The sequence below is a fragment of the Cebidichthys violaceus genome, unplaced genomic scaffold (genome assembly GCF_023349555.1).
Source record: "Cebidichthys violaceus isolate CVI_PGR_0920_01 unplaced genomic scaffold, fCebVio1.0.p SCAF_26, whole genome shotgun sequence".
Taxonomy (NCBI): domain Eukaryota; kingdom Metazoa; phylum Chordata; class Actinopteri; order Perciformes; family Stichaeidae; genus Cebidichthys; species Cebidichthys violaceus.
Genome location: NW_027176439.1, coordinates 2,052,230 through 2,071,783, shown reverse-complemented (window position 1 = coordinate 2,071,783; position 19,554 = coordinate 2,052,230). Strand labels below are relative to the sequence as shown.

The 19,554-nt window shown below is 45.4% G+C and overlaps 2 long non-coding RNA genes across 2 annotated transcripts; both read left to right on the top strand.

Annotated features, from left to right (window-relative positions):
- Positions 1–241: 241 nt before the first annotated feature.
- Positions 242–2,443, top strand: LOC137879933 (uncharacterized). Its single transcript, XR_011103767.1, has 3 exons — positions 242–1,543; positions 1,867–1,939; positions 2,182–2,443. It is a non-coding gene; the product is annotated as an uncharacterized lncRNA (long non-coding RNA).
- A 12,683-nt stretch (positions 2,444–15,126) lies between these two features.
- On the top strand, positions 15,127–15,687 carry LOC137879942 (uncharacterized). Its single transcript, XR_011103772.1, has 2 exons — positions 15,127–15,199; positions 15,442–15,687. It is a non-coding gene; the product is annotated as an uncharacterized lncRNA (long non-coding RNA).
- The last annotated feature ends 3,867 nt before the right edge of the window (positions 15,688–19,554 follow it).

Genomic DNA, 19,554 nt, shown 5'->3' with positions numbered 1-19,554 from the left:
TGACGCAGACAGACAGATACTCCATCCGAGTGACGCAGACAGACAGACACTCCATCCGAATGAGGCAGACAGACAAACACTCCGTCTAAGTGAGACAAACAGACAGACACTCCGTCTGAGTGAGACAAACAGACTGTTTGTTTCACTCAGACGGAGTGTCGGTCTGTCTGTCTCACTCAGACGGAGTGTATGTCTGTCTGCGTCACTCAGACGGAGTGTCTGTCCGTTTGTCTCACTCAGACGGAGTGTCTGTCCGTTTGTCTCACTCAGACGGAGTTTCTGTCTGTTTGTCTCACTCAGACGGTGTGTCGGCTGTTCTGTCGGTCTCACTGCGTCACTTAGGCAGAGTGTCGGTCGGTCTCACTGTCTCACTCAGGCGGAGTGTTTGTCTGTTTGTCTCACTCAGGCGGAGTGACGGTCTGGTTGTCTGTTTCACTCATGCGGACTGTCGGTCTGGTTGTCTGTCTCACCCAGACGGAGTGTCGGCCGGTCGGTCTCCATACCAACCTTGCAATTTGAAGTCAAAAAGATAACATCAGATCATTTGTCTCTTTATACAGTTGAGACGTTGGCCATTTTAACAGCACTGCAGTGGGTAGAGGAGGTTCGGATAAAAAAGGTAATTGTCTTTTCAGATTCCAGTTCAGCATTATCCTCATTAGAATCATTCACATCCCATAGCAGGCAGGATTTAATTAATAAAATATACGAAACACTGTTCCGACTTAAGAATATGGGTTTGTTTGTATCGTTTATGTGGGTACCAGCACACAGAGGGGTAAAAGAAAATGTAAGAGCAGATAAATTAGCAAAACAAGCTTTAGAAAGTCAGCACAAGATAGACATTTTATTCAGCAAAGCAGAAGTTGAGGAACTAAATCTAGAAGATGCATTAACCTTGGGGGCAGGAAATGTACTACAATACTTGAAAGAAACAGGATTGAGTAAAAGACTTTAGGTGACCGAAATGATAGAGCTCTTTTCTTTTTTTTCTTTTATTAGTTTTGTTTGTTTGTTTTTTGATTTTGTAAGGGGATAGATACTCTGGTCCACACTCCAATACATTGGAAAGATTGTGGAACACTGGGAAACAAGCCGGAGCACGGCCACCTGGATGGGTTTAAAGTAATGTTCCTCTATGTGTAATGTCTCTTTTACAGGCTTGCCAGCTAGCGGTGGTGACCACGCCGCGGGACGGCCACGCCCTGTGTCTCTTGGGGTCTGGCACAGCTGGCTCAATATGACGACAACCCAAATTCAGACGGGTCAAAGGAAGCCATAGCTGTCTGCACAGTGTGCTCACTGTCTCTGTCTACGGTAACAGTTATGATGGCCTTTTGGAAACGACCTGCTCGTCCACATTAAAGCCCCTTTTTCCTGTTTGCTCAGAACAGAGGTGGTGGCAGGACCGACCGGAGGCTGAAAATCAGAGAGCCGCCAAGCAGTCCATCGCCCAACCAGCAGGAGTGAAGGGGTCCTCTGAGACCAGCGTGGCCAAGAGAGGAGCTAAGCGGACAAATCCAGCCAGAACCCCTGCAGCCAGGTGAGTCGCGCGCTTGGCCGACGTGTTGCGCGGTTGTTTGTTCGCACTGGATGATTTCCTGTGTGATGCTTACTTTTCCTCTCGTCTATCCTGCTGCATATTTATGTCCGGCTTCATGTGGGTTAGCTTCACTGGAACGAGTTTGTTTTCCTCGTAGGAGCTGCAGGGAATTATTTGAATGAAGGAAACATTTTAAAGGTCTTGGAAAGTTTGAGTTTGGCAACGCTTATTTGTGTCAAAAAGAAGTATATTGTATACTGTATATATTCAGTCTGTTGTGTATCAAAACGTAGATTATATGTCTTATGTGTTGTGTCCTGTAGGGGGAGAGCTGGAGCAGCAGCAGCAGTCAGGCCAGAGAGATCAGCCAAACCTTCCAACAAATGAAGCTCTAGCGTAAGTTCAGACAGGAAGACTATACTCATGCATGCCTAAGCCCATAGCTTATTTACCATACATCTGCCGTCACTCCTCATGCATGCATGCACACATTATTTCCTTGTTGTTATTGTTTGGGGCTGTCAATCATGATATCGGCTGTCTAGATCAGCTGGTCTCTAGCCAATAGCACAAGGACATCATTAGCATATCATCTTGCCGCTGTCTGTCTTTAAATACGATTGTCTCTCTACCTTCAGTACGTTCACGCTGCTGTTACGGAACCCTCCACCTCCCCATCTCCGCCCAGTCTTCGCAGATTCATCAGCTTCATCATCCTCATCAGCCACCATCACCACCAGTGTCTGGACTCCACGGAGAGGGATTTATATTGTTGCCGCTCGGGACGATCGCAACTGGATCACAAATCTCCTCGTCGTGTTCAAGCGTCAAAGAAGTTCTGCGTAACTCATGAACGCATCATCTGTCATAATAAATGTTAACTACTTGTTTTTAATTTTATATTCACTTGTCTCTCATGATTGAACTGCACAAAAGCCCAGCTCCCCACCAACAGGTCTAGACGGGACTGTTGAACCCGAAAAGGTTGAGACAAAAGCATTGAGAGTGACACACATGGATGGATGGAAACCTTTCTACCCCAAAGTCTTAGTTTTTCATGATTGAACAAATGGGATCTGAGATATATGTACATCACCAAATATTACATTCTCAATCGAAGAGATAAGAGTCACATTGCATCATCACATTTCGCTCTGGTTCTGGTTTCTTTAAACTTTTTTTTTTTAAAGAATATGTAAATATTAAACAGGTCAAGTATGCAATACAAAAATAGTGTCATTTTGAAACCTCACATATGAGGCATTAAATAACGTCAGCAGCAACTCTTTATTTGATTTTTTACACAATATAATAGTCTGACATACGACCCTAACGTGTGTGTGTGTGTGTATATAAACCTTTGACTGTAATATGTCGACAACATGAAAGAAGAATTCTGAACGAGACCAAAGCCTGAAGCAGCTGTGTAGACTCTATTGTGTTCCTAGATAAAGTAATCCTCTAGATAAAGTAATCCTCTAGATAAAGTAATCCTCTTGACGTTACTTCCTGGTGTTATAAAGGAGCCGTTCATATTAGACACAGGACAATAAGAAAAATGTTTTCTCCAAAAGGCACATTTAATTTCTCAATAAAAAACATTTTAAAAGTGACAACTTGAACAAAACAGGAGAACATCGGCCAACAGTGCAACAAAAGACAAAGAAATGAAATCTTGATCTCTAAAGTCTTCTTCCAAAACTCATTTCTTCTTCCCAATAAAGGCTTTTTTAATAATATGGGGAATCGCTGTGTTACAGGAATATTTCTCTGCACTACAGGTTAACTCAGCATTCAAGAGACACAATAGAATAAGAACAAAGGATCTCAGAGTTCATTTAAGTAAAATGTTTTTTTTTTGGCGAAAATTGCAAAAAAAACCATCTAGATGCCAAGAGCTGCAGAAGGACGTCGTTGTCTTCTGATAAAAGACGAGTGAGCCTCACAGAAGTGATTCACTTCCTGTTTGTGTCTCGTACAGATCCGGACCTCCTCGGTCTCGGTCTGCGTCTTCACGCCACGTTGAGTTTGGTGACGATGAGCACGCGGACCGTCTGGTCGAAGCCCGAGCACATCAGTTATGTGATTGGACACTGCAGCCGATCGGACTGACTGACTGGAGTTTCATACCAGAGTGAAGACGGATCACAGATTAAACTCAAGCTTTATATTTGATATGTTTTCTGATTCACCGTCTGGTTTAAATAGATGTTCATTGTAGTCTGAACAATGGACCACAAAGAACTTTCTTCATTTATTAGAAAGATTTGTCTTTTCATGATCTGATATTTCCCTCAATAACTTTTATTATGGAAACAATTAAAGTCAGAGAGCTTTTTACATCATTTATCATCATTTCATTCAGTCACGTGAGACTGATCATTCCTGAGGGTTTTATACCTTCAATTTAACCTGAAACATTGAGCCTAATACATTTATTCCAGTATTCAAGAGAAACCGTAATCATATTTTGGGTTAATTAATAATGACGTCACAATCTGAATTTCAAAACGTACAAACGCATTCTGCCGTACAAATCGATCCTGCACTCATGAACAGGTCACAGTATGTTAAAGATGTAACAGTATACAGAGAGAAAACACCAGTACAGTGATGATTACTGAGTGTCTTTATTAGTTATTAGTAGTATTAGTTACTATTATTAAGTACAGTGATCATGTGAACAGACACAAACTTCTCAAAAGTCTCTCCAGCTGTTAAAGCCAGATTGACAGCTCAGCTGTGATCAGCTGTGATCAATGGCCTCCGTCATCAGGAACAAACGTAGCTTCATGTGATGCAACTGAGGAAAGGACGGCTCATGTCTCTTAAAACCTCTTGGACCCTAGCCCTATTTTTAGGCCCTCGGCTCGAAAATAGCATACCCATGAGTGTAGCGTTGCAACGGTAATGGCTATTTTAATAATTTTTGTATTAAAATAACCCTAACACTTGTGAGATGTGTTGATATGTGTAAATATCAGTATATATGTTACTGGTTAAGAGTAAATTAAGAAGGCACACAGCACAAATTGAAAATTCAAATTTTCGACTGAAAAAAAGAAGCAATTTCAGGATATTTCTTTTTAGAAATCATGTAGATACGAGCTTTCAAGCTCTCCCAGATCATAGAACTATATGTTTAGGGTCTCTATACAAATTTTTACTTTGATAAAGTGAAGCTTTATCTAGTACATCTTGATCTAGTACAGAGAGGTCAGATGAGGTCAACCAAAATGTAATCTTGTTCCAGCTGTACCATTGTAATTTTATATACTATATAATTATATATTTCACTTATTTTATCACTAATAGTGTTCAATATATCCATATACAGCAGTTTGGCATCATTTTGAGAGCCTGGATCCTCTCTGAGACTGTTCCTCTCTCCTCGCATGGTTTCCTCCATGCATCCCTGGTGGGAGGGACTAAGACGCAAGGAAAGGACGCAAGTGAAGGAAACGGGGATGCAATTAAGAGACTTGGGATGTACACCAAGTAGTTTTGGAAAACAACAATGCGCATGCTCAGAGCTCGTTGCCAGGTGACAACCATTTTTTAAATTTTTGTTTTCATTTAATTGGCAAATTGATCAAGTCATGAGGTCTCGAGGCCTGCCTTGTGTTCATTTCGAGAGAGGAGCTTGCAGAGACGACACCAGCTGAGGAGATTTCGTTATGAACCAAACTTCGTATTTTTTTTGTCAACACTGCTAATGCTAGCTAGCTAATTCGTTGGACTCATTTCAGCCGCGGTTTTCATCTGGTCTGCAGACGTTTGAAGCTAGCTGAGGACACAGAAGGAGAGCTACACACAGTAAGAGCTGATATAACTACTTCTTATTTGTGTTGTGCTGCTTTGTGTTGTGTGGCCGCCGTGTCATCTCTAAGCCGATATGTCTGTTGTGACCGTGGTGTTATGTAGAAACATGTCTTTTGCTAACTTTATTAGCCGAACATTAGCTTATTAATACTGAGACTGACTGGATTCCCACGCTAGGTAGCTACTGTTACTTTCCATTTGTGACATGTTTTTATCTTGAACTAGCTAAAGCCTGCTTGTGTTGCTTGTGTCATTTCTGAGGCGATATGTTTGTTGTGACCGTGGTGTTATGTAGAAAAATGTCTTTTGCTAACTTTATTAGCCGAACATTAGCTTATTAATACTGAGACTGACTGGATTCCCACGCTAGGTACTGTTACTTTCCATTTGTGCCATGTTTTTATCTTGAACTAGCTAAAGCCTGCTTGTGTTGCTTGTGTCATCTCTGAGGCGATATGTTTGTTGTGACCGTGGTGTTATGTAGAAAAATGTCTTTATGCCAACTTCATTAGCCGAACATTAGCTTATTAATACTGAGACTGACTGGATTCCCACGCTAGGTACTGTTACTTTCCATTTGTGCCATGTTTTTTATCTTGAACTAGCTAAAGCCTACTTGTGTTGCTCGTGTCATCTCTGAGGCGACATGTTTGATGTGTCTCTGGTACTTTATTCTGGGTGGTAGACCCCTGAAAGATTTTACATTAGTTGAAGGTGCTCAGATGTTCCCATTGCTGTAGTGAAAATTGTAATACTTTAGTTAAATTGGTCCACTATTGTGCTGATGAAGATGAGTTATGTTTTATTTCCATAAGAGGATTATTTAAACTTTGTTTTTAAAGATTCCTCTTCACTTGCATTGTTTGAAGTGCCATAGTCTTCATCATGTTATTTATAAGTGAAGTTAACTTTTTAGTAGTGCTGGGCAAGTTAATATCGCGTTAACGCATTCATTAATTAGCTGCAACAATTACTATCTATTAACACAGGTTTTTTTAATTTATTATTAAGCGGACATTTTTAGCACAAGAACCGGTGTTATGGTTTAAACAGGGACCCTGTTAACTGGCGACCTTCAGCCGAATGCGTCAATTTGCAACAGCTGCCGTAACTATGACAACAACACATGCATTGCTTAAATCATAACAGCCAGCAGTGAACCGCTGTTTGTGTGGCGTCTCTTCCGTCTCTTCCTGTTTTTTTCACCTTCATTCCCCTGGGTCCTAAGTCCCTCCCGTGCAGTCTTTTATCACCCTCTATGTATCAATGTACATTTATAACAAATACCACACATATTACAAGGCACTCAGCGTTGAATATGTGTCTGAACAAAATACCAAAAACCCCCAAAAATAAATGATTAATTTAAATAATTTTTGTAGAGTTTTTAAAGTGTTTTTGTTTGGAATATGTATAATAAGCATATAATTCAGTTTTGCTACTGAAAATTTAACAAACATAAAAAAGAGAGAGAAAAAACATGACTGAGCATGACATGAACTGAGATGGACTGAACAAGAGACTGGAGTTATTGATGACTTCACTTCAACTGCACATGTTGTTGATTTGAACTTCATATTCATCATTTGGTCTACTCATGTGCTGATAAAGCTAAATTCAGTTGTTTAATTTCCATTTGTGTCATGGTCTTCATCTTAACAGACTGGTTGAACCAGCTATAGAGTGGTTGTGTAGTGCTGCTTGTGTTGTGCTGCTTGTGTTAACTGGCCGCTGTGCCACCTTATTGTTTATTTGTGTTGTGCAGTTTGTTCTTTTTTGGCCGCTGTGCCATCAAGGAGCCGATATTTTTGTTGTGACCCTGGTCCTGCAGCAGGAGTGAAACATTGTAGGCTTGAAATCCTCTTCACCTCATACATTGTGAAGTGCCGTGGACGTCCTCGCTACAGCCTGAACGCAGAAGGAGAGCTACGAACAGTAAGAGCAATTTATTTTAATATGCATTGTGCTTGTGTTGTGTTTTGTGGCCGCTGCGCCATCACAGAGCAGATAGGGTTGTTGTGACTGTGGTGTTATGTAGAAAAATGTCCTTTGCTAGTTTTATTAGCCGAATGTTAGTGTCTCTGTGACACTGTCGGAGTGTCGGTCTGGTTGTCTGTCTCACTCGGTCGGGGTGTCTGTCTCAGTCGGGGTGTCTGTCTGATTGTCTGTCTCAGTCGGGGTGTCTGTCTGGTTGTCTGTCTCAGGCGGAGTGTCTGTCTGGTTGTCTGTCTCAGTCGAATGTCTGTCTGGTTGTCTGTCTCAGTCGGAGTGTCTGTCTGGTTGTCTCTCTCAGTCGGAGTGTCTGTCTGGTTGTCTGTCTCGGCGGAGTGTCTGTCTAGTTGTCTGTCTCAGTCGGGGTGTCGGTCTGGTTGTGTGTCTCAGTCGGAGTGTCTGTCTAGTTGTCTGTCTCAGTCGGGGTGTCGGTCTGGTTGTGTGTCTCAGTCGGAGTGTCTGTCTAGTTGTCTGTCTCAGTCGGAGTGTCTGTCTGGTTGTCTGTCTCAGTCGGAGTGTCTGTCTGGTTGTCTGTCTCAGTCGGAGTGTCTGTCTGGTTGTCTGTCTCAGTCGGAGTATCTGTCTGGTTGTCTGTCTCAGTCGGGGTGTCTGTCTGGTTGTCTGTCTCAGTCGGGGTGTCTGTCTGGTTGTCTGTCTCAGTCGTAGTGTCTGTCTGGTTGTCTGTCTCAGTCGGGGTGTCTGTCTGGTTGTCTGTCTCAGTCGGGGTGTCTGTCTGGTTGTCTGTCTCAGTCGTGGTGTCTGTCTGGTTGTCTGTCTCAGTTGGAGTGTCTGTCTGGTTGTCTGTCTCAGTCTGAGTGTCTGTCTGGTTGTCTGTCTCAGTCTGAGTGTCTGTCTGATTGTCTGTCTCAGTAGGAGTGTCTGTCTGGTTGTCTGTCTCAGTCGGGGGTGTCTGTCTGGTTGTCTGTCTCAGTCGGGGGTGTCTGTCTGGTTGTCTGTCTCAGTCGGGGGTGTCTGTCTGGTTGTCTGTCTCAGTCGGGGTGTCTGTCTGGTTGTCTGTCTCAGTCGGGGTGTCTGTCTGGTTGTCTGTCTCAGTCGGGGTGTCTGTCTGGTTGTCTGTTTCTGTCGGGGGTGTCTGTCTGGTTGTCTGTCTCAGTCGGGGTGTCTGTCTGGTTGTCTGTCTCAGGCGGAGTGTCTGTCTGGTTGTCTGTCTCAGGCGGAGTGTCTGTCTGGTTGTCTGTCTCAGGCGGAGTGTCTGTCTGGTTGTCTGTCTCAGGCGGAGTGTCTGTCTGGTTGTCTGTCTCAGGCGGAGTGTCTGTCTGGTTGTCTGTCTCAGATGGAGTGTCTGTCTGGTTGTCTGTCTCAGGTGGAGTGTTTGTCTGGTTGTCGGTCTCACTCAGGCAGAGTGTCGGTCTGGTTGTCGGTCTCACTCAGACGGAGTGTCGATCTGTCTGCCTGTCTCACTCAGACGGTGTGTCGGTCTCACTCAGACGGAGTGTCTGTCTGTTTGTCTCACTGAGGCAGAGTGTCGGCCGGTCGGTCGGTAGTGCTACTTGTGTTGTGCTGTTTGTGTGAACTGGCCGCTGTGCCATATTATTGTTCATTTGTGTTGTGCAGTTTGTTTGTTTTTGGCCGCTGTGCCAGCAAGGAGCCACTATTTTTGTTGTGACCCTGGTTTTGCAGCTCCATCTGACTGACGCAGACAGACAGACACTCCATCTGTGTGACGCAGACAGACAGACACTTCGTCTGAGTGACGGAGTGTCTGTCGGTCTCACTACAGACGGAGTGTCGGCCGGTCTGTCGGTCTCAGTCAGACGGAGTGTCGGCCAGTCAGTCTCACTCTGAGTGAGACAGACAGACCGACACTCCGTCTGAGTGAGACCGACCGACCGGCCGACACTCCGTCTGAGTGAGACCGACAGATCGGCCGACACTCCGCCTGGGTGAGGCAGTGAGACCGACCGACCGACACTCCGTCTGAGTGAGACAAACAGACAGACACTCCATCTGAGTGAGACAAACAGACAGACACTCCATTTGAGTGACGCAGACAGACAGACACTCCATCTGAGTGACGCAGTCAGATAGACACTCCGTCTGAGTGACGCAGACAGACAGACACTCCGTCTGAGTGACGCAGACAGACACATACTCCGTCCGAATGACGCAGACAGACACACACTCTGTCCGAGTGATGCAGACAGACAGACACTCCATCCGAGTGAGGCAGACAGACAAACACTCCGTCTAAGTGAGACAAACAGACAGATACTTCGTCTGAGTGACACAAACAGACAGACCGAACCTCCATCTGAGTGAGACAAACAGACTGTTTGTTTCACTCAGATGGAGTGTTGGTCTGTCTGTCTCACTCAGACGGAGTGTATGTCTGTCTGCGTCACTCAGACGGAGTGTCTGTCCGTTTGTCTCACTCAGACGGAGTGTCTGTCTGTTTGTCTCACTCAGACGGAGTGTCTGTCTGTCGGCCTCACTCAGACGGAGTGTCTGTCTGTCGGCCTCACTCAGATGGAGTGTCTGTCTGTCGGCCTCACTCAGACGGAGTGTCTGTCTGTCGGCCTCACTCAGACGGAGGGTCTGTCTGCGTCACTCAGACGGAGTGTCTGTCTGTCGGTCTCACTCAGACGGAGTGTCGGTCTGTCAGTCTCACTCAGACGGAGTGTCGGCCGGTCTGCCGGTCTCACTCAGACGGAGTGTCGGCCGGTGTGTCGGTCTCACTCAGACAGACTGTCGGCCGTTCGGTCTCACTCAGACGGAGTGTCGGCCTGTCAGACCGACTGGCCGACACTCCGTCTGAGTGAGACAGTGAGGCCGACCGACCGGCCGACACTCCACCTGGGTGAGACCGACCGACCGAATGACCGACACTCTGTCTGAGTGAGACAAACAGACAGACACTCCATCTGAGTGAGACAAACAGACAGACATTCCATTTGAGTGACGCAGACAGACAGATGCTCCATCTGAGTGACGCAGTCAGATAGACACTCCGTCTGAGTGACGCAGACAGACAGACACTCCGTCTGAGTGACGCAGACAGACACATACTCCGTCCGAATGACGCAGACAGACACACACTCTGTCCGAGTGATGCAGACAGACAGACACTCCATCCGAGTGAGGCAGACAGACAAACACTCCGTCTAAGTGAGACAAACAGACAGATACTTCGTCTGAGTGACACAAACAGACAGACCGAACCTCCGTCTGAGTGAGACAAACAGACTGTTTGTTTCACTCAGATGGAGTGTTGGTCTGTCTGTCTCACTCAGACGGAGTGTATGTCTGTCTGCGTCACTCAGACGGAGTGTCTGTCCGTTTGTCTCACTCAGACGGAGTGTCTGTCTGTTTGTCTCACTCAGACGGAGTGTCTGTCTGTCGGCCTCACTCAGACGGAGTGTCTGTCTGTCGGCCTCACTCAGATGGAGTGTCTGTCTGTCGGCCTCACTCAGACGGAGTGTCTGTCTGTCGGCCTCACTCAGACGGAGGGTCTGTCTGCGTCACCCAGACGGAGTGTCTGTCTGTCGGTCTCACTCAGACGGAGTGTCGGTCTGTCAGTCTCACTCAGACGGAGTGTCGGCCGGTCTGCCGGTCTCACTCAGACGGAGTGTCGGCCGGTCTGTCGGTCTCACTCAGACAGACTGTCGGCCGTTCGGTCTTACTCAGACGGAGTGTCGGCCTATCAGACCGACTGGCCGACACTCCGTCTGAGTAAGACAGTGATACCGACCGACCGGCCGACACTCCGTCTGAGTGAGACCGACAGACCGATAGACCGGCCGACACTCCGCCTGGGTGAGGCAGTGAGACCGACCGACCGACCGACACTCTGTCTGAGTTAGACAAACAGACAGACACTCCATCTGAGTGAAACAAACAGACAGACATTCCATTTGAGTGACGCAGACAGACAGACACTCCATCTGAGTGACGCAGTCAGATAGACACTCCGTCTGAGTGACGCAGACAGACAGACACTCCGTCTGAGTGACGCAGACAGACACCTACTCCGTCCGAATGACGCAGACAGACACACACTCTGTCCGAGTGATGCAGACAGACAGACACTCCATCCGAGTGAGGCAGACAGACAAACACTCCGTCTAAGTGAGACAAACAGACAGATACTCCGTCTGAGTGACACAAACAGACAGACCGAACCTCCGTCTGATTGAGACAAACAGACTGTTTGTTTCACTCAGATGGAGTGTTGGTCTGTCTGTCTCACTCAGACGGAGTGTATGTCTGTCTGCGTCACTCAGACGGAGTGTCTGTCCGTTTGTCTCACTCAGACGGAGTGTCTGTCTGTTTGTCTCACTCAGACGGAGTGTCTGTCTGTCGGCCTCACTCAGACGGAGTGTCTGTCTGTCGGCCTCACTCAGACGGAGTGTCTGTCTGTCGGCCTCACTCAGATGGAGTGTCTGTCTGTCGGCCTCACTCAGACGGAGGGTCTGTCTGCGTCACTCAGACGGACTGTCTGTCTGTCGGTCTCACTCAGACGGAGTGTCGGTCTGTCGGTCTCACTCAGACGGAGTGTCAGTCGGCATGTCGGTCTCACTCAGACGGAGTGTCGGCCGGTCTGTCGGTCTCACTCAGACTGAGTGTCGGCCGTTCGGTCTCACTCAGACGGAGTGTCTGTCTGTCGGTCTCACTCAGACGGAGTGTCGGTCTGTCGGTCTCACTCAGACGGAGTGTCGGCCGGTCTGCCGGTCTCACTCAGACGGAGTGTCGGCCGGTCTGTCGGTCTCACTCAGACAGACTGTCGGCCGTTCGATCTCACTCAGACGGAGTGTCGGCCTGTCAGACCGACTGGCCGACACTCCGTCTGAGTGAGACAGTGAGACCGACCAACCGGCCGACACTCCGTCTGAGTGAGACCGACAGACCGATAGACCGGCCGACACTCCGCCTGGGTGAGGCAGTGAGACCGACCGACCGACCGACCGACACTCTGTCTGAGTGAGACAAACAGACAGACACTCCATCTGAGTGAGACAAACAGACAGACATTCCATTTGAGTGACGCAGACAGACAGACACTCCATCTGAGTGACGCAGTCAGATAGACACTCCGTCTGAGTGACGCAGACAGACAGACACTCCGTCTGAGTGACGCAGACAGACACATACTCCGTCCGAATGACGCAGACAGACACACACTCTGTCCGAGTGATGCAGACAGACAGACACTCCATCCGAGTGAGGCAGACAGACAAACACTCCGTCTAAGTGAGACAAACAGACAGATACTCCGTCTGAGTGACACAAACAGACAGACCGAACCTCCGTCTGATTGAGACAAACAGACTGTTTGTTTCACTCAGATGGAGTGTTGGTCTGTCTGTCTCACTCAGACGGAGTGTATGTCTGTCTGCGTCACTCAGACGGAGTGTCTGTCCGTTTGTCTCACTCAGACGGAGTGTCTGTCTGTTTGTCTCACTCAGACGGAGTGTCTGTCTGTCGGCCTCACTCAGACGGAGTGTCTGTCTGTCGGCCTCACTCAGACGGAGTGTCTGTCTGTCGGCCTCACTCAGATGGAGTGTCTGTCTGTCGGCCTCACTCAGACGGAGGGTCTGTCTGCGTCACTCAGACGGAGTGTCGGTCTGTCGGTCTCACTCAGACGGAGTGTCAGTCGGCATGTCGGTCTCACTCAGACGGAGTGTCGGCCGGTCTGTCGGTCTCACTCAGACTGAGTGTCGGCCGTTCGGTCTCACTCAGACGGAGTGTCGGTCTGTCTGTCTCACTCAGACGGAGTGAGACCGACTGGCCGACACTCCGTCTGAGTGAGACCGACAGACCGGCCGACACTCCGCCTGGGTGAGGCAGTGAGACCGACCGACCGACCGACCGACACTCCGTCTGATTGAGACAAACAGACAGACACTCCATCTGAGTGAGACAAACAGACAGACACTCCATTTGAGTGACGCAGACAGACAGATACTCCATCCGAGTGACGCAGACAGACAGACACTCCATCCGAATGAGACAGACAGACAAACACTCCGTCTAAGTGAGACAAACAGACAGACACTCCGTCTGAGTGAGACAAACAGACTGTTTGTTTCACTCAGACGGAGTGTCGGTCTGTCTGTCTCACTCAGACGGAGTGTATGTCTGTCTGCGTCACTCAGACGGAGTGTCTGTCCGTTTGTCTCACTCAGACGGAGTGTCTGTCCGTTTGTCTCACTCAGACGGAGTTTCTGTCTGTTTGTCTCACTCAGACGGTGTGTCGGCTGTTCTGTCGGTCTCACTGCCTCACTTAGGCAGAGTGTCGGTCGGTCTCACTGTCTCACTCAGGCGGAGTGTTTGTCTGTTTGTCTCACTCAGGCGGAGTGACGGTCTGGTTGTCTGTTTCACTCATGCGGACTGTCGGTCTGGTTGTCTGTCTCACCCAGACGGAGTGTCGGCCGGTCGGTCTCCATACCAACCTTGCAATTTGAAGTCAAAAAGATAACATCAGATCATTTGTCTCTTTATACAGTTGAGACGTTGGCCATTTTAACAGCACTGCAGTGGGTAGAGGAGGTTCGGATAAAAAAGGTAATTGTCTTTTCAGATTCCAGTTCAGCATTATCCTCATTAGAATCATTCACATCCCATAGCAGGCAGGATTTAATTAATAAAATATACGAAACACTGTTCCGACTTAAGAATATGGGTTTGTTTGTATCGTTTATGTGGGTACCAGCACACAGAGGGGTAAAAGAAAATGTAAGAGCAGATAAATTAGCAAAACAAGCTTTAGAAAGTCAGCACAAGATAGACATTTTATTCAGCAAAGCAGAAGTTGAGGAACTAAATCTAGAAGATGCATTAACCTTGGGGGCAGGAAATGTACTACAATACTTGAAAGAAACAGGATTGAGTAAAAGACTTTAGGTGACCGAAATGATAGAGCTCTTTTCTTTTTTTTCTTTTATTAGTTTTGTTTGTTTGTTTTTTGATTTTGTAAGGGGATAGATACTCTGGTCCACACTCCAATACATTGGAAAGATTGTGGAACACTGGGAAACAAGCCGGAGCACGGCCACCTGGATGGGTTTAAAGTAATGTTCCTCTATGTGTAATGTCTCTTTTACAGGCTTGCCAGCTAGCGGTGGTGACCACGCCGCGGGACGGCCACGCCCTGTGTCTCTTGGGGTCTGGCACAGCTGGCTCAATATGACGACAACCCAAATTCAGACGGGTCAAAGGAAGCCATAGCTGTCTGCACAGTGTGCTCACTGTCTCTGTCTACGGTAACAGTTATGATGGCCTTTTGGAAACGACCTGCTCGTCCACATTAAAGCCCCTTTTTCCTGTTTGCTCAGAACAGAGGTGGTGGCAGGACCGACCGGAGGCTGAAAATCAGAGAGCCGCCAAGCAGTCCATCGCCCAACCAGCAGGAGTGAAGGGGTCCTCTGAGACCAGCGTGGCCAAGAGAGGAGCTAAGCGGACAAATCCAGCCAGAACCCCTGCAGCCAGGTGAGTCGCGCGCTTGGCCGACGTGTTGCGCGGTTGTTTGTTCGCACTGGATGATTTCCTGTGTGATGCTTACTTTTCCTCTCGTCTATCCTGCTGCATATTTATGTCCGGCTTCATGTGGGTTAGCTTCACTGGAACGAGTTTGTTTTCCTCGTAGGAGCTGCAGGGAATTATTTGAATGAAGGAAACATTTTAAAGGTCTTGGAAAGTTTGAGTTTGGCAACGCTTAATTGTGTCAAAAAGAAGTATATTGTATACTGTATATATTCAGTCTGTTGTGTATCAAAACGTAGATTATGTGTCTTATGTGTTGTGTCCTGTAGGGGGAGAGCTGGAGCAGCAGCAGCAGTCAGGCCAGAGAGATCAGCCAAACCTTCCAACAAATGAAGCTCTAGCGTAAGTTCAGACAGGAAGACTATACTCATGCATGCCTAAGCCCATAGCTTATTTACCATACATCTGCCGTCACTCCTCATGCATGCATGCACACATTATTTCCTTGTTGTTATTGTTTGGGGCTGTCAATCATGATATCGGCTGTCTAGATCAGCTGGTCTCTAGCCAATAGCACAAGGACATCATTAGCATATCATCTTGCCGCTGTCTGTCTTTAAATACGATTGTCTCTCTACCTTCAGTACGTTCACGCTGCACCTCCCCATCTCCGCCCAGTCTTCGCAGATTCATCAGCTTCATCATCCTCATCAGCCACCATCACCACCAGTGTCTGGACTCCACGGAGAGGGATTTATATTGTTGCCGCTCGGGACGATCGCAACTGGATCACAAATCTCCTCGTCGTGTTCAAGCGTCAAAGAAGTTCTGCGTAACTCATGAACGCATCATCTGTCATAATAAATGTTAACTACTTGTTTTTAATTTTATATTCACTTGTCTCTCATGATTGAACTGCACAAAAGCCCAGCTCCCCACCAACAGGTCTAGACGGGACTGTTGAACCCGAAAAGGTTGAGACAAAAGCATTGAGAGTGACACACATGGATGGATGGAAACCTTTCTACCCCAAAGTCTTAGTTTTTCATGATTGAACAAATGGGATCTGAGATATATGTACATCACCAAATATTACATTCTCAATCGAAGAGATAAGAGTCACATTGCATCATCACATTTCGCTCTGGTTCTGGTTTCTTTAAACTTTTTTTTTTTAAAGAATATGTAAATATTAAACAGGTCAAGTATGCAATACAAAAATAGTGTCATTTTGAAACCTCACATATGAGGCATTAAATAACGTCAGCAGCAACTCTTTATTTGATTTTTTACACAATATAATAGTCTGACATACGACCCTAACGTGTGTGTGTGTGTGTGTGTGTATATAAACCTTTGACTGTACTATGTCGACAACATGAAAGAAGAATTCTGAACGAGACCAAAGCCTGAAGCAGCTGTGTAGACTCTATTGTGTTCCTAGATAAAGTAATCCTCTAGATAAAGTAATCCTCTAGATAAAGTAATCCTCTAGATAAAGTAATCCTCTTGACGTTACTTCCTGGTGTTATAAAGGAGCCGTTCATATTAGACACAGGACAATAAGAAAAATGTTTTCTCCAAAAGGCACATTTAATTTCTCAATAAAAAACATTTTAAAAGTGACAACTTGAACAAAACAGGAGAACATCGGCCAACAGTGCAACAAAAGACAAAGAAATGAAATCTTGATCTCTAAAGTCTTCTTCCAAAACTCATTTCTTCTTCCCAATAAAGGCTTTTTTAATAATATGGGGAATCGCTGTGTTACAGGAATATTTCTCTGCACTACAGGTTAACTCAGCATTCAAGAGACACAATAGAATAAGAACAAAGGATCTCAGAGTTCATTTAAGTAAAATGGTTTTTTTTTGGCGAAAATTGCAAAAAACCCATCTAGATGCCAAGAGCTGCAGAAGGACGTTGTTGTCTTCTGATAAAAGACGAGTGAGCCTCACAGAAGTGATTCACTTCCTGTTTGTGTCTCGTACAGATCCGGACCTCCTCGGTCTCGGTCTGCGTCTTCACGCCACGTTGAGTTTGGTGACGATGAGCACGCGGACCGTCTGGTCGAAGCCCGAGCACATCAGTTATGTGATTGGACACTGCAGCCGATCGGACTGACTGACTGGAGTTTCATACCAGAGTGAAGACGGATCACAGATTAAACTCAAGCTTTATATTTGATATGTTTTCTGATTCACCGTCTGGTTTAAATAGATGTTCATTGTAGTCTGAACAATGGACCACAAAGAACTTTCTTCATTTATTAGAAAGATTTGTCTTTTCATGATCTGATATTTCCCTCAATAACTTTTATTATGGAAACAATTAAAGTCAGAGAGCTTTTTACATCATTTATCATCATTTCATTCAGTCACGTGAGACTGATCATTCCTGAGGGTTTTATACCTTAAATTTAACCTGAAACATTGAGCCTAATACATTTATTCCAGTATTCAAGAGAAACCGTAATCATATTTTGGGTTAATTAATAATGACGTCACAATCTGAATTTCAAAACGTACAAACGCATTCTGCCGTACAAATCGATCCTGCACTCATGAACAGGTCACAGTATGTTAAAGATGTAACAGTATACAGAGAGAAAACACCAGTACAGTGATGATTACTGAGTGTCTTTATTAGTTATTAGTAGTATTAGTTACTATTATTAAGTACAGTGATCATGTGAACAGACACAAACTTCTCAAAAGTCTCTCCAGCTGTTAAAGCCAGATTGACAGCTCAGCTGTGATCAGCTGTGATCAATGGCCTCCGTCATCAGGAACAAACGTAGCTTCATGTGATGCAACTGAGGAAAGGACGGCTCATGTCTCTTAAAACCTCTTGGACCCTAGCCCTATTTTTAGGCCCTCGGCTCGAAAATAGCATACCCATGAGTGTAGCGTTGCAACGGTAAGGGCTATTTTAATAATTTTTGTATTAAAATAACCCTAACACTTGTGAGATGTGTTGATATGTGTAAATATCAGTATATATGTTACTGGTTAAGAGTAAATTAAGAAGGCACACAGCACAAATTGAAAATTCAAATTTTCGACTGAAAAAAAGAAGCAATTTCAGGATATTTCTTTTTAGAAATCATGTAGATACGAGCTTTCAAGCTCTCCCAGATCATAGAACTATATGTTTAGGGTCTCTATACAAATTTTTACTTTGATAAAGTGAAGCTTTATCTAGTACATCTTGATCTAGTACAGAGAGGTCAGATGAGGTCAACCAAAATGTAATCTTGTTCCAGCTGTACCATTGTAATTTTATATACTATATAATTATATATTTCACTTATTTTATCACTAATAGTGTTCAATATATCCATATACAGCAGTTTGGCATCATTTTGAGAGCCTGGATCCTCTCTGAGACTGTTCCTCTCTCCTCGCATGGTTTCCTCCATGCATCCCTGGTGGGAGGGACTAAGACGCAAGGAAAGGACGCAAGTGAAGGAAACGGGGATGCAATTAAGAGACTTGGGATGTACACCAAGTAGTTTTGGAAAACAACAATGCGCATGCTCAGAGCTCGTTGCCAGGTGACAACCATTTTTTAAATTTTTGTTTTCATTTAATTGGCAAATTGATCAAGTCATGAGGTCTCGAGGCCTGCCTTGTGTTCATTTCGAGAGAGGAGCTTGCAGAGACGACACCAGCTGAGGAGATTTCGTTATGAACCAAACTTCGTATTTTTTTTGTCAACACTGCTAATGCTAGCTAGCTAATTCGTTGGACTCATTTCAGCCGCGGTTTTCATCTGGTCTGCAGACGTTTGAAGCTAGCTGAGGACACAGAAGGAGAGCTACACACAGTAAGAGCTGATATAACTACTTCTTATTTGTGTTGTGCTGCTTTGTGTTGTGTGGCCGCCGTGTCATCTCTAAGCCGATATGTCTGTTGTGACCGTGGTGTTATGTAGAAACATGTCTTTTGCTAACTTTATTAGCCGAACATTAGCTTATTAATACTGAGACTGACTGGATTCCCACGCTAGGTAGCTACTGTTACTTTCCATTTGTGACATGTTTTTATCTTGAACTAGCTAAAGCCTGCTTGTGTTGCTTGTGTCATTTCTGAGGCGATATGTTTGTTGTGACCGTGGTGTTATGTAGAAAAATGTCTTTTGCTAACTTTATTAGCCGAACATTAGCTTATTAATACTGAGACTGACTGGATTCCCACGCTAGGTACTGTTACTTTCCATTTGTGCCATGTTTTTATCTTGAACTAGCTAAAGCCTGCTTGTGTTGCTTGTGTCATCTCTGAGGCGATATGTTTGTTGTGACCGTGGTGTTATGTAGAAAAATGTCTTTATGCCAACTTCATTAGCCGAACATTAGCTTATTAATACTGAGACTGACTGGATTCCCACGCTAGGTACTGTTACTTTCCATTTGTGCCATGTTTTTTATCTTGAACTAGCTAAAGCCTACTTGTGTTGCTCGTGTCATCTCTGAGGCGACATGTTTGATGTGTCTCTGGTACTTTATTCTGGGTGGTAGACCCCTGAAAGATTTTACATTAGTTGAAGGTGCTCAGATGTTCCCATTGCTGTAGTGAAAATTGTAATACTTTAGTTAAATTGGTCCACTATTGTGCTGATGAAGATGAGTTATGTTTTATTTCCATAAGAGGATTATTTAAACTTTGTTTTTAAAGATTCCTCTTCACTTGCATTGTTTGAAGTGCCATAGTCTTCATCATGTTATTTATAAGTGAAGTTAACTTTTTAGTAGTGCT